This window comes from Bos taurus, chromosome 23 (assembly GCF_002263795.3).
Source record: "Bos taurus isolate L1 Dominette 01449 registration number 42190680 breed Hereford chromosome 23, ARS-UCD2.0, whole genome shotgun sequence".
Taxonomy (NCBI): domain Eukaryota; kingdom Metazoa; phylum Chordata; class Mammalia; order Artiodactyla; family Bovidae; genus Bos; species Bos taurus.
The window spans coordinates 29572090-29588436 of record NC_037350.1 but is presented as its reverse complement, the minus strand read 5'-3'; positions in this window follow the sequence as shown (position 1 = coordinate 29588436).

The following is a 16347-nucleotide window of genomic DNA, read 5'->3' as shown; positions in this document are numbered from 1 at the left end:
GATGATGTACTTATTTTTAATTCCTAAAAAATATAAAATAGGAAAGTGGTCAATAGATAATTATTGACTACTCTTATGGTAACAGGACTGAATTTAGGATAATTATAGTGAATCATTCAATGTCAAATATATAGTCAATTAAATAGAATCCTGTGAAATATAATATGTGTATCGTATGGTTAGAAAAGAAGTCTTCTATTTTTATATTTATGTTTGACTTTATGAAGCAATCATCACATTTAAATGCCAACAATATGAACTTGTATTGTAAAACATGGACAGTTACATGTGCTCAATTCATTCTTCTTCCTTTTCTTAACTTCTAACTTACCTTAATAAGTATTTTAAGAATAAAAGCTGTTTTAATTGAATAATTTTTAATTCAAGCTCAAAATGCTGGGTAATATAGAGGTTATAAGAGTATCATGTAAATCTGAACTTGATCTAAAGAAATTATACTTGTTTTAGTAGTAATTTCTTGGTATATTTTGAGCTGCCTCTCTTAAATGACATATATGAACATCCGTTCCCACAAAGAGCTATCATGAGTATGAGATGCTTTGATTCATGGTAAAAAAAAATTATGGTTAACTTGTGATTTATAATGATATTCAGAGTTGACATCTTCCGGCATCTTCAAATACCTTGATGAAAATTGTAATGTGCATAAGCTAATTGTTGACTTGCTACCATGTGACAGGCATTGGTTAGAGACCAAAATAATTCTAATTCTCACCAAAACCCTAGTAATAGATATGATCTACATTTTACTGCTACTGTGACTCATTGAGAATAAATAAATTGCACACTCTGTAATCTTGAAGCCAAGACTCAATACCAGGATTTAAAGGCCATTCTCTTTTTTATATATACCTTAATTCCACCTAAATATAGAGAAAGCACAAAAGGAAGCCACAACAGTGGTAGTCAATGGAATCAAGGAATGAAAACTCAAAGAAAGTTGATTTTCTTCAGTCTGTGGAAGTTATCAGTTATTTAGTTATATAACCCAAGGGCACCTAAAGTCCTTCGGCCTACTTTGTGAGTTTAAATTGTCATTGGTTAGACCTATCCCATTTGAATTTACAAGCATAAAAATAGATAGTGCTGCTAGATTGACTTAAGGTAACAATAACCCTGTATACGAGACAGCAAAAGAGACACTGATGTATAGAACAGTCTTTTGGACTATGTGGGAGAGGGAGAGGGTGGGATGATTTGGGAGAATGGCATTGAAACATATATAATATCATATATGAAACAAGTCGCCAGTCCAGGTTCAATGCACGATACTGGATGCTTAGGGCTGGTGCACTGGGAGGACCCAGAGGGATGGTATGGGGAGGGAGGAGGGAGGAGGGTTCAGGATGGGGAACATGTGTATACCTGTGGTGGATTCATTTTGATATATGGCAAAACCAATACATTATTGTTAAGTTAAAAAATAAAATAAAAAAAGAATATATATGTATATATATATAATTAAATCTCTTTGCTGTACAGCAGAAATTAACACATTAAAAATTAAACATACTTCAATAAAATAATTTTTAAAAAAAGAAAGAAGATAAAATAAGAAGAATTGACAAATTTTATACCAGAATGGAATACTTCCCCCCAAGTTAGTAACACTGATATATAAACTATAACTTTAGCATGGGATGCCTACATAAGAATGAATAGAAATGGTGCTAAGATCTGTAGTTCTTTCCATTAGATGTAGTTTTAATTTTGGCTTTTTGCTACAGATACATTGTTATTTAGTAAATACCAATAATACACTTTCAGTTGAAAAATAGAAAAGGATGTAAGACTTGACTTATTTGTGTGTACATTTAAATTTTCACATGAATAAGTTCATGCAGTGATAAAGGATAAATGCAAGATGAAAAATGTGCAGTGTTTACGGCAAAAATAGTACCTAATAATTATGAGAAAAGACTAAAACTCTAGTAAAAAAGAGCAATGGATATAAATAAACATGTTGGAGAAGAAAAAATATGACGCAAAGGTGAAATTAGAAAAGATGTGCAACTTTTTCACCAATAAATAAAAATCAAACAGGAAAATGCTATGTCTACTCACTAGGTAATGTTTTAAAAAAAATCATCTTAGAAGTTAGCTTTTCAGAACATTGCCTCTGTAGCTAGAATCTCCCAACATTTTATATCTGATCTGTATAAGTGAAAGTGTTAGTTGTTCAGTTGAGTCCCACTCTTTGCAACCCCATGGACTGTAGCCTACCAGGCTCCTCTGTCCATGGGATTCTCCAGGCAAGAATACTGGAGTGGGTAGCCATTCCCTTCTCCAGGGCATCTTCCCAACTCAGGGATCAAACCCAGGTCTCTGGCATTGCAGGCAGATTCTTTACTGTCTGAATATGGTTCTGGGAAAATTGGTGAACATCCTTGTGGTCAAAATTCAAAGATTCTGTATTGATAATGAGAGTTATTGTATATCTAACGCAGCAATTCCTACACATCTGAACTTAGGACGGCTCTGGAACATAGTAAGCATTTAGTGAATGTGAACTAGTTATCACTAATAGCATCAAGAGTATTAATTATTATCAGTAAGTATTAATAGAAATAATATATCATTATCTCCACTTTTCATGTGTATGAAAAAACAGACAACCAAATTACTATTGGTGGAACCAAAACTTATTGTAACTTTATAATATTATAGTATGAAATGATTAAATGTACAAATCATTTTTTCTCTGTTTCTAGTGTAATACTGAGAACATCGTTTCCATTTAAATGATAGTCAAGTCAACGTTTAGTAGGAGACATTGAGTTGCCTTTGGGCATGAGAAATAAAAATGCTTTACTCATCAGCTGCTTTTTTTCCTATTTCTGTTTTTCACATCTTCTACTCAGTACTCTTCCCCACATTTTGTATGCCACTAATGTCAGCTCATTCTTTAGTTCCCTTTTTACATTATCAGAAAAATGAACTTGCCCTTTGAAAACGATATTTTCATCCCACTGTTATCATAACACTTCTCCCATTTCTATATACTCTACTAATTAAAAGAATCCTGAAATACTCCTAATTTTATTTATTTTTTTGGCTTAAAAATCCTGCTGACTCTTTTTTTTTTTTTGGTATGACAATATAATGGGCAAACATTCATTCAAAGGAGTGAAATGATAGCAAGTATTTTTGGAGCCACTGAAAATATTTGACCTTTATTTCAAGATTCCCAGGAAGCAAATTGAACTCTGGTCATTTAATGTGAAGCAACCTAAAGGCAGGGAAGTATATGAAATGACCTTGAGAGATCTTTCCCACTCAATGGCAGTAACATAATTCTCTTCAGTAGACATCACTCACCTTTTCTTTTTTCTTGTGATGAAAAGATGTCTACCCCATTCTTTGTGTCATGTTTTGAAGGAAGTTTAGTCTAAAGACAAGATGAAAAATGCAGTGACTTTCTGACATTTCACCTCTTGTGAATTTCTTATTCAGCTACATTTTGCCCACAGACTGAGAATGTAATTAACACATAATTGGACTGCTTCAAAAACATATGAGAAAAGCTCACACGTTGAGGTAAAAGTATATTAGATACAGAATCTTCAGTCATTTAGGTGTTTTTGATTGAGCCTGGCTCTTCTCACCTAATTCCTAATACAATGAGAAGCTGATTTTATAAATACCAGCAACACTGACAGAGTCATGGAGAGAGAGTTTAACCTTTAACTGAAGGGCTTATCATTCATACCAAGCTCTGTGCTCTTTTAGCCCTAGGGATTCCAGAGTCCCTCAGGTTTAATTCGTCATTGTGTCCAGAGTGAAACTATGTGAACTCTAGTCCCACCTGTACAGGTAGCATAATACTGGCCCATAGGTTGTTCACACATATTAAAAACTAGATTCAAAATACCACTCATGAAGCATAATAGTAATCATGAAAAATAAGCTTGGGATTGTTTAATCAGAAAAATACAAGACTACATGAACTTTTAATCCATTCTTTTAAATAGTCTCAGGGTCAAATACTGAGACCACAGATGGTGTATATGGGATAATAGTATTTCTATTGTTATTAGTTTTGTGATGAATGTGTTTGGTCAAAACCTGCTAGAGAGCTCCACATTAAAAAAACTATATCATACAAAGTTCCAACATAAAAATTAACACATAAATTTAGGATTAGCATGAATTCACTGGAGCAGAATTACAGCTGACTCTCCAACAACATGGGCATGAGCTGCAAAATCCACTTTTACACATATTTTTTTCAATAAATATATAAAAATATATGTATAGAGCATCGTGTGTAAGATTTGTGTGGAAGAGGATAGCATATCCTCATATAGGCATGAGTGATACTTAATATAAAATTAATAATTCAGTTTTTTTATTGCTTGTAACTTTGCTTTCAAAGAATTACATTATCATACAGTATACTTTTTTCTCTCTTTCACAGTGAAAGAAACTATGTTTCAGCTTATCATCACAGGTAAGTAGTTTAAAAAAAAAAACAACAGTATTCTCAATGCTGTATTATGACTATGACTGTATAACATATACCATAAACATTTTATAATGATTCACTTATTAGTGTATAAGGTAGGCTACTGTGAAGCAATTATATGTTATTTATTTATTTATAAAACATAAAGTAATTATCTAGCTCCTTTTTTTTTATCAGTGTATAAGTCATTATACCTTTAAATAAATATGAATTTATTTTTTGAATTGTTTTTTTATTTTTTGATTTCTAGTAATACATGTATACAGTGTTTTTTTTTTAATTTTATTTTATTTTTAAACTTTACATAATTGTATACAGTGTTTTGTATCATATAAGGCAATATTAATGTAGGTGCTGATAGATGATTCATCTTGTAACCAGAGGATGTAAACTTATGGTATCGATATATACAGTACATACTGTAAATGTATTTTCTCTTCTTTATGCTTTTTCTTTTATCATTTTCTTTTCTCTAGCTTCCTTTGTCGTAAAGAATACATTATAGAATACATATAACAGTTGTTAATAAACTGTTTATATTATCAATAAGTCAACAATAGGCTAGTAGCACTTAAGTTAGGCAAGTTAAAAGTCATGGATTTTTGACTGAGTGTGGAGTCAGCACTCCTAACTCTTGCATTGTTCAAGGGTCAACTGTAGTAGAAATGTATGGAATTGGAACAGCAATAGTTTTTGAAAATAAGTTGATTTATAACTTGATATGTGCTCACCTAAGATGGTATGATGACATTGAACTGAGCATAAGCATAGATATAATATCAAAGAACATCTTATGCTAGTAGTTTAATGTATTTGTTTTCACTTGTTTCTCTTTTGTATAATGCATTTTTAATAAATTGTAAAATCATCCGTGTAGAATATAATCATTTTCTAAATTATTACATTTCTTAACACTTGTCCCTATTGTTCAGTTCAGTCTCAGTCATGTCTGACTCTTTGTGACCCCATGGACTGCAGCACGCCAGGCTTCCCTGTACTTCGCCAACTCCCAGAGCTTGCTCAAACTCATGTCCAGTGAGTCAGTGATGCCATCCAACCATCTCATCCTTTATCGTCCCCTTCTCCTCCTGCCCTTTCCCATCATCAGGGTCTTTACCAAAGAGTCAGTTCTTTGCATCAGGTGGCCAAAGTATTGGAGTTTCAGCTTCAGCATCAGTCCTTCCAATGAATATTCCAGTGAATTTCCTTTAGGATTGACTGCTTTGATATTCTTGCAGTCCCAGGGACTCTCAAGACTCTTCTCCAACACCACAGTTCAAAAGCATCAATTCTGTGCTCAGCCTTCTTTATAGTCCAACTCTCACATCCATACGTGACTACTGGAAAAACCAAAGCTTTGATTAGACAGACCTCTGTTGGCAAATAATGTCTCTGCTTCTTAATATGTTGTCTAGCTCTGTCATAGCTTTTCTTTCAAGGAGCAAGCGTCTTTAAATTTCATGGCTGCAGTCACCATCTGCAGTGATTTTGGAGCCCAAGAAAATAAAGTCTCTCACTGTTTCCATTGTTTCCCTATCTATTTGCCATGAAGTAATGGGACTGGATGTCACAGTCTTCGTTTTCCCAATGTTGAGTTCTAAACCAGCTTTTTCACTCTTCTCTTTCATTTTCAACAAGAGGCTCTTTAGTTCCTCTTCACTTTCTGCCATAAGGGTGGTATCATCTTCATATCTGTGATTATTACTATTTGTCCCAGCAGTTTTGATTATGGCTTGTGATTTATCCAGCCCAGCAGTTTGCATGATGTATTCTGCATATAAATTAAATAAATAGGGTAACAATATACAGCCTTGTTATACTCCTTTCCCAGTTTGGAACCAGCCCATTGTTCTATGTCTGGTTCTAACTGTTGCTTCTTGACCTGCCTACAGTATTCTCAGGAGGCAGGTCAGGTGGTCTGGTATTCCCATCTCTTTAAGAATTTTCCACTGTTTGTTGTGATGGACACAGTCAAAGGCTTTGGCGTAGTCAATAAAGCAGAAAAAATATTATTCTGGAACTCTCTTGCTTTTTTGATGATCCAATGGATGTTGGCAATTTGATGTCCTAAATCAAACTTTTCTAAATCCAGCATGAACATCTGGAAGTTCATGGTTCAGGTACTGTTGAAAGTTGGCTTGGAGAATTTTGAGCATTACTTTGCCAGAGTGTGAGATGAGTGCAATTGTGCCGTAAGTCCTGAATTTTTTTTTTGCTCCAATATCTGGTCATTTGGGGATCCTCATGAGGCCATAAGTATAGTTTAAGAGTGCAGCACTGATAACAGAGGTAGGTGATAAGTATCTATGCTATTAGTTCACATAATTTATGTCCTCTGGACATGCTCTGGTCAGATCCAAATGTTTGGTTTCCAGTTGTATGTTGAACTTTTACTGCATGAATCCAACCTTATGCAATGGTGGATCTGACAATATCAAACTTAATAGGAAGCCCCAGTTGCATAATCACTTGATGTCTATACTACATCAGAATAGGAGCTTTGAAAGTATCCAGTTCAGTTCAGTTCAGTTCAGTCATGCAGTTGTGTCTGACTCTGTGACCTCATGAATCGCAGCACACCAGGCCTCCCTGTCCATCACCAACTCCCGGAGCTTACTCAAACTCATGTCCATGGAGTCTGTGGTGCCATCCAGCCATCTCATCCTCTGTTGTCCCCTTTTCCTCCTGCCCCCAATCCCTCCCAGCATCAGAGTCTTTTCCAATGAGTCAACTCTTTGCATTAGGTGGCCAGAGTACTGGAGTTTGAAAGTATTAGGTTAGTGCAAAAGCAATTATGGTTTCGGAATGTAAATATTTTTAAAGCATTATAACCAGGCTTAAACATATCTTCATTAATCAAAATAGGAGCCATTACAATCAACACATTCTTGCCAACGAGAAATAAGTCTGTTTAGTGAAAGTGAAGGTAGCTCAGTCATGTTCGACTCTTTGCGACCCAGTCCCTGGAACTCTCCAGGCCAGAATACTGGAGTGAGTAGCCTTTCCCTTCTCCAGGGGATCTTTCCAACCAAGGGATTGAACCCAGGTCTCCTGCATTGCAGGCGGATTCTTTACCAGCTGAACCACAAGGGAAGCCCAAGAATACTGGAATGGATAGCCTATCCTGTCTCCAGTGGATCTTCCCAACCCAAGAATCAAACAGGGTGTCTTGTATTGCAGGCAGATTCTTTACCAACTGAACTATCAGGAAGTCCAAATTGTTTATTTCTATAGCATACAAATCTGTGCTTCGGGATTCAGTGTACTCCTGGAAATCATTTTCTGTCTCCTGCTGGTTGTGCCAGTGGTTTCCTTGCAAAAGGTTGTCAAAATCTTGAGGAAGTGGTAGTCGATTGGTGAGAGGTCAGGTGGTTATAGCAAATGAGGCAAAACTTTGTAGCCCAATTCCTTTAACTTTTGAAGTGTTGGTTGTGTGACGGGCAATCAGGCATTGTCTTGGAGAAGAATTGGGCCTCTTCTGTTGATCAATGCTGGCTGCAGGCATTACAGTTTTTGGTGCCTCTCATCAATTTGCTGAGCATGTTTCTCAGATGTAATAGTTTCACTGGAATTCAGAAAGCTATAGCAGTGGATTAGACCAGCAGCAGACCACCAAACAGTGATCATGGCCTTTTGTGTGTGTGCGTGTGATACAAATTTGGCTTTAGGAAGTTCTTTGGAACTTTTTCTCAGTACAACCAACAGCTGGTCATCGTCCATTGTCATATAAAATCCATTTTTTGTTGTACATCACAATCTGATTGAGAAACAGTTTGTTGTTGTGTAGAATAAGAGAAGATGACACTTCAAAATGATGATTTTTTTTGATTTTCAGTCAGCTCATGAGGCACCCACTTATCGAGCTTTTTCACATTTCCTATTTTCTTCAAATGCCGAATGAGCACAGAATGGTCGACATTGAGTTCTTGGGCAGCTTTTCATGTAGATGTAAGAGGATGAGCTTTGATGATTGCTCTCGATTGGTTGTTGTCAACTTCTGATGGCCAGTCACTTTGCTCCTCATCCCCAAAGCTCTCGTCTCCTTTGCACTGCACTGTATGTTTGTTAGAAGTTCCTGGGCCAAATGGGTTGGTGTTGTGAGTTGTCTCCACCACTTACAACCCATTTTGAACTTGAATAAAATGAATTGCTCAAATTTGCTTTTTGTCTAACGTCATTTCTATAGTGTAAAATAAATATAAAGTAAATAGCAAGGAATGTCATTAGCAAAAATCATAAAGTGAGAAATGCCAATTAAAATGATGTATAACATAACCACATTTATTTAAGAATGTATTTCAATATCAACAACAGAGTTCAACAATGCAAAACAGCAATTACTTTTACACCAACCTAATACATCTAATTTTCTCTTGTGTGAGGCATTTCCCTGGTCCAAAGCATACAGGTCTAAAAGTCTGTATGCCACTCTTTTTTTTTGGCTTTCAAAGATACCATATGAAAAGTGCTTACCTATTACAGATACTCCTAGCACCACAAATATATTTTGTTACATGTTTCAAGCAACATGATAGCTTTCACCACTGCTTCTACCTGCTAGAAATTTCTCTCTTGCTCTTAGCTCCATTTATAACTTACAGCCTTCTCAGTCACCTGATAGTTTATAGCAGAATATCCCATGTGGCATGTGCTGCCTCCAAATCCACTGGATTCCATCAAATACTGAGCCTCTTTGTATTAAGTAGCAAAAATGAAATACGTTTTTCTTAATATTAGAGAGAATGTACAAGCACACCTAAGATGATTGAACTTCTGGAACTTCACTTAATGTGGAGGGCCCTAAATCTTTGTAAGGTTTATCTTCCACCCTTTGACATGCATGCCATAGTATATTCAGACTTCTTGCCATTTCTTGCTCTTTAGATCTGATTTAAGGCTTCCCTGACAGTTCAGTTGATGAGAATCCACCTGCAATAGAGGAGACCCCAGTTTTATTCCTGGATAGGAAAGATCCGCTGGGCAAGGGATAAGCTACCCACTCCAGTGTTCTGGCCAGAAGAATTCCATGGACTGTGTAAACAAAAAGTTGGACACAACTGAGCAGATTTCACTTTCACTTGGATCTGATTAGGATGCTGCCATCAATATTGTGGAATAATTATGTTCTGTGAAATATCAAGACAGTCAAGATTTTCACAGACTGTATTTTGTCAGAAAAGGGAGAGTTGATTTAGATCCAACAGTGAGTATGTCCTATTGTCCTCACATAAATGTGAATTGCTTTTAATTCTCTGTACTGATGGGGATTGAAAATGATACACTTAATAGATCAACCATATGCTAGAGCCTATATTAATCTTCTCTTGTTAAGGTTCTACAACAGATACACAGCTGCAAATGGGGCAACCATTTGTTAGGTTTAAGGTTATGCAATTTCACGTGCCTTAGTATCTCTGGTACTAAGTAGATGGGAGCCATTATCAATTTATTCTCCATCTTCTGGTTCAAAGTCTGAACTAATCCATGCATTTTATTCAGGACACAGTATTGCTTCTGATCTTGGCTGATGAAAGGCAGGTCTATGGATTTTCCCTTGGCTTTTATCCCATTAGGGCATCAATACGAGAATTTTTCCATTGGCTAAATATATCTGTCCTCATTATGCATTCAGAGACTATTAAATACCATGGAACAAGTCCACAAGCCTTCTGGACTAATTGTAAACTGAACTTAGGCCAAGACTCCAATTATCTCCTATGCCTCTAAGCCTTTGCTATCATTGGGGGTCATTATGACATTTTGCATGTCCTGCATCAAATAAGACTCGATATTGGATGGCCCTCACACTTTGGTCTCAGTACTTGTCTTTCCCCTTGTTCAGTTAATTTGGTAAATGGCCATAGGTTGCATTAGAAAAGTGAAAGTGAAAGTCGCTCAGTCGTGTCTGACTCTTTGCGACCCTATGAACTATACAGTCTATGGAATTCTCCAGGCCAGTATGTTGGAGTGGGTATCCTTTCCCTCTCCAGGGGATCTTCTCAACCCAGGGATCAAACCCATGCCTCCTGCATTGCAGGTGGATTCTTTACCAGCTGAGCAACAAGGGAAGCCTTAGAGTGCATTGGAGAAACATTAAGTAGAATATTTATTGTATATTTTTGAAGTGGCATTTCAAGGGACCTTTAATTAATGGAATCTAGGTCTGAGAACAGACTAGATATGACCTGGGTGAAGGATCACTATTTTTATTGCCATTCCCATTTCCGTTTCACCAACTCAATATTTTTGACATATCTACTCCAGCAACTTTGTAATCGTCTCTACATATGTCTCAACCGTAGGAAAATTATAATCTATTAGCCATCACCATAAATATTTGTGTATTAAGGTTCTCTCACTGCTGAGCCAGCCCACTGTCCATTCTGTTAATTGTAGTGGATTCGGGTATTGAAGAGCTGCCATTTTGCCTCTGCTTATTTGAAATTTTATCATTCATATTCTTAGCAAGGATCTCAGTTTCTTGAAAACATCTCCTATTGTTAACCTTGGTCTGCAAAGAACATTAAGCTTCCCAAAAATACTTTGCCCCTTTACGACTACATTCTCTAGTCACTTAATAGAGTGTGTCCTCTGCGACATCACAGGAAGTGTGGTTAGATGATAGATTCTCTGTTGGTACATCATAAATCCATTCTAACATTCCTAACTCTGAGCCATGTTACACTTTATTATTCTGTCAAGGCAACTGCAGCAATGCTATCATATTCACTGTACATCAGTTCAGTTCAGTCGCTCAGTCATGTCTGACTCTTTGCCACCCCATGAACTGCAGCACACCAGGCCTCCCTGTCCATCACCAACTCCTGGAGTCCACCCAAACCCATGTCCATTGAGTCGGTGATGCCATCCAACCATCTCATCCTCTGCCATCCCCTTCTCCTCCTGACCTCAATCTTTCCAAACGTCAGGGTCTTTTCAAATGAGTCAGCTCTTCTCATAAGGTGAGAAGAAGTGGCCAAAGTATTGGAGTTTCAGCTTCAACATCAGTCCTACCAAGGAACATATAAATCTATAAAAGTTTTATACTATATCCCTGAAGTATTAATATATTAGGACTGAATCTAGCATTCCTTTCAAGAAGTTGAATTCCTAAGTACTACAAAACTGTTCTAATGTCTATAAACTTTTCCATACCCAGATTTGTATTCTGTTTCTCCTCTAAGAGAGGTTACTGATAGTACATGTTAGCCAGGTACAACAGATTTTAGAATACTCTATTTTCTCTTATAGTTAGGATCATAGTTATTGCTCTGCAGTTGTTGAGTAAGGACAATGAGAGACTGTGAAAAGGTCTGAAGCATCTTGCAAGGAACAAGTTTACATGATCTCTGGCAAGTGGAGTTTTCTCTCCTCTAACAAGAGGGAAAAGACTGCGTTTGTCAGTTTTAGAGGTTCAGAGAAATCTGAAAGGAAGTTCATGTTTTTGAGGTGCAATTGTACACATATCCACCATCTTAGGTGTAAAGGTATGGCTTCATCCCTTTCAGGGTCCTGACTTTAATATAAACAGTCTGTTGAGATGTGCATTTTTTTATTCTTTGCCTGTCAGTCTTATAACCAAATCCTGGGTCTGATTTTCAACAGTCTTTCCTATGTAGGGTATGAAAATCTCTTTAAGTGCTTCCATGGAAGTTTACTTGCTTTTATAGCTTTCCCTAGTTATTGGTTCTCAAAGTTGCTCCCTGGACCTGCCTCATTATCATCAACTAGGACTTTATTAGAAATGCCAATTCTTGTGCCTTACCCAAAACCTAAGGAATCATAAACTCTGGATGTGAGGCCCAGAAATCTGCATTTTAACAGTTTGAGAACCATAGCCTTAGGCTGGTAATTGGCTGACTGACTGGAGCATACTACTCTGTTTTTTTTTTTTTCAAAGCTTCCAAGATAATGAATGAAAGCCAGCAATGTTGACAATTATCTAAGTATCATTACTCTCATATCTTTCAAAGGCTAGATGTACTCCAATGCTCCCTTCTATCTGTATGCCAAACCACAACATGGAAGACTGTTAGTAATAGCAATCATCAAAAAAGCAAGAGAGTTCCAGAAGAACATCTACTTCTGCTTTATTGACTATGCCAAAGCCTTTGACTGCATGGATCACAATAAACTGTGGAAAATTCTGAAAGAGATGGGAATACCAGACCACCTGATCTGCCTCTTGAGAAACCTATATGCAGGTCAGCAAGCAACAGTTAGAACTGGATATGGAACAACAGACTGGTTCCAAATAGGAAAAGGAGTACGTCAAGGCTGTATATTGTCACCCTGCTTATTTAACTTATATGCAGAGAACATCATGAGAAACGCTGGGCTGGAGGAAGGACAAGCTGGAATCAAGATTGCCAGGAGAAATATCAATAACCTCAGATATGCAGATGACACCACCCTTATGGTAGAAAGCGAAGAAGAACTTAAAAGCCTCTTGATGAAAGTGAAAGAGGAGAGTGAAAAAGTTGGCTTAAAGCTCAACATTCAGAAAACGAAGATCATGGCATCTGGTCCCACCACTTCATGGGAAATAGATGGGGAAACAGTGGAAACAGTGTCAGACTTTATTTTTTGGGCCCCAAAATCACTGCAGATGGTGAATGCAGCCATTAAAGTAAAAGACGCTTACTCCTTGGGAGAAAGTTATGACCAAACTAGATAGCACATTGAAAAGCAGAGACATTTCTTTGCCAACAAAGGTCTGTCTAGTCAATGTATGGTTTTTCCTGTGGTCATGTATGGATGTGAGAGTTGGACTGTGAAGAAAGCTGAGCCCCAAAGAATTGATGCTTTTGAACTGTGGTGTTGGAGAAGACTCTTGGAAGTCCCTTGGACTGCAAGGAGATCCAACCAGTCCATTCTAAAGGAGATCAGCCCTGGGATTTCTTTGGAAGGAATGATGCTGAAGCTGAAACTCCAGTACTTTGGCCACCACATGTGAAGAGTTGACTCATTGGAAAAGACTCTGATGCTGGGTAGGATTGGGAGCAGGAGGAAAATGGGGATGACAGAGGATGAGATGGCTGGATGGCATCACTGATCGATGGACATTAGTTTGAATGAATGCCGGGAGATGGTGATGGACAGGGAGGCCTGGAGTCCTGCAGTTCATGGGGTCGCAAAGAGTCAGACATAACTGAGCGACTGAACTCAACTGAATGTTAGAGCATGTTGGGTTACCACTATTCCATTTACCCCTATCAGTGGAGGGCATGTCACAATTTGACTGGTGAGTGATTTACTGCCTGAATATTCTTCTATGAGTCTGCTTTCAAATACTGCTTTCAGACCAATTCCATTTAGGTCCTACAGAAAGCAGAGCTTGAGAATAGAAATTAGATTCAGGCAACTAACTTCAAGAATAATGCGTGAAGGACAGGAAAATTGAGACAGGTAAGAAAAATAGTATTAGGGCATATTAGTCAATGTGTACAATGGGAGATCAATTCTCCCGGGACCTCTTGGAAAACATAAGATTTTTTCACATGAAGGAAGGTTTGCTGGAATACTTATCCACTTGCTACTATTCTCCCTTGTTTGAAAGTTTCCTCTTGGGTCATTAAATCTCTTGCATTTTTGAGCAGCACTTGTCTTTGTGCCAAGTCCAGTCCCACAGTGTTACACAAGGCCTGGGACCAACCAAGAAGACATATACAGCACGCTTGAGCTAAGACACTGTCAGGGTGGGTGAGATGAATCTGAGTTCACACAGAACTGTCCACTAAAGTTCTGCTGAAATCAGAGATGGGCTGTGCATTGAGATATACTTCACCAGAGGCATCTATTTTAGAAGGTGAGATGTAAATATTGTATTCCACATTTGTGGCCATATTAATCGGAGAAGGCAATGGCACCCCACTCCTTACTCTTGCCTGGAAAATCCCATGGATGGAGGAGCCTGGTAGGCTGCAGTCCATGGGGTCACTAAGGGTCGAACACGACTAAGGACTTTACTTTCACTTTTTACTTTCATGCATTGGAGAAGGAAATGGCAACCCACTCCAGTGTTCTTGCCTGGAGAATCCCATGGACGGGGGAGCCTGGTGGGCTGCCATCTATGCCGTCGCACAGAGTCGGACACGACTGAAGCGACTTAGCAGCAGCAGCAGCAGCAGCCACATTAATTGGAATGCATTGGTTCTCCACAGATTCTCCTCTAGATGCTGTATCAGAAGCAGAGAAGGTGAACTAAAAGAAAAGCACAGACAAAATTGACGTTTGTGAGAAGACAATCTCAACAGAAATAAAGAGAATTCTTGTGGTATTTTGCATAGTGAATATGAGCTAAACTAAGACTCTCTCTTCCTACCCAAGAATCTTTTGAGAATAGTTGATCCAGAACAGGGCAGGGGATACCTCTTCCAATGATTTGTAATTAGACAAGAACTTAGATAGATGCACAGAGACACAAATGTATTAGATAGAAATATAAATAGATATATACATACAGAGAATATCTTTTAAAAGACAAAGAAAACCAGGAAAAGTAGAACAACCTAGCTTTATACAAGGAACACAAGCCAAAAGTTACTGAAGTAGATAAAATCATAGGATGGAATAGGAGGTGTTTTGATTTTGGAGATGGGAAAATCATCAACTCAGAGTTTTTAAAACATTAACTTTTTCTTCTACTAAATATTGAACTCAGATTCCTAATCAAAGTGGTAACATATCAACTCTAGTTTGCAAAAGTTTACAAAAAATAAAGGAATAATGGCACAGAAAAAAGAACAAAGGTTCAGATACCAATTCAAAAATTGGTATCATTTTAAAGAAAAAAAAAGCTAAGTAAATTAAAAATATGAGATATGAGGGATCTTGTGCATCTTAATTCCTTTCAAAATATTTGTGTTTGTGAGTCCTTGTAGATTACTATCCTGTAAGAGATACTGAGAACCATTGATTGAGAGAAAACTTGAAATATATCTACTTCTAGTATTTAGATAAAATCAAATGTAATTCACAATAGGTGGGTAAGAGTAAGGTGGATAGATAGAAAACAATAAGACCAGAATATTCAGGAAATTTCTTCTAGCAGCTGTGTAAAAGTAAGAACATATACTGATGTAAAAAGCTGCATGATATTATGTTGTTGAAACTATATTAGACTGAGATTAAGAATTCACCCCTATGAATTCATATAATAGATTGTAAATATCAGGGCATATCATAATTTTTCTTAGAATCTTGGCTTGAGTGGTCCATTTGACACAATGTATTATTTTTGAAAAGAAAGGGAAAATATTAGTCACTCAGTTGTGTTTGATTCTTTGTGACCCCATGGACTGTAGCCTGCCAGGCTCCTCTGTCCATGGAATTCTCCAGGCAGGAATATTGGAGTATGTTGCCATGCCCTTCTCCAGGGGATCTTCCAACCCAGACATTGAACCTCGGTCTTCTGCCTTGCAGGCAGATTCTTTACCATATGATTTTAAATGTTTTCAACACATTTCATTTCCATGCATTTGATTTCCTCTGGAGCTTCCCTGATGGCTCAGAGGGTAAAGCATCTGCTAGATTTCCTCTAGTTCACATTTTCATTTTTACAATTATTTTAAAGTGATAAAAATATATAGCACAATTGCTGACAAAATATAGGAAGATAACTCAGACATATTTCACCACCTGATACATTTTTGTATGTGTGAGGATTAAATAAGATAAGCTACTTATCAAATTATCAAGTTACATGGTAAGAACTCAGTCAAGCAGAGCTTTGATGCTGCTACTGCTTAACAATGTCTGTTCAGTTTATGGATCTCCGATTAAAATTTCTTTCTATCCATTGACTATATGTACATTTTCTTAAGTCTATGTTTGTGGAATGATTTGGTATATAAGTAATA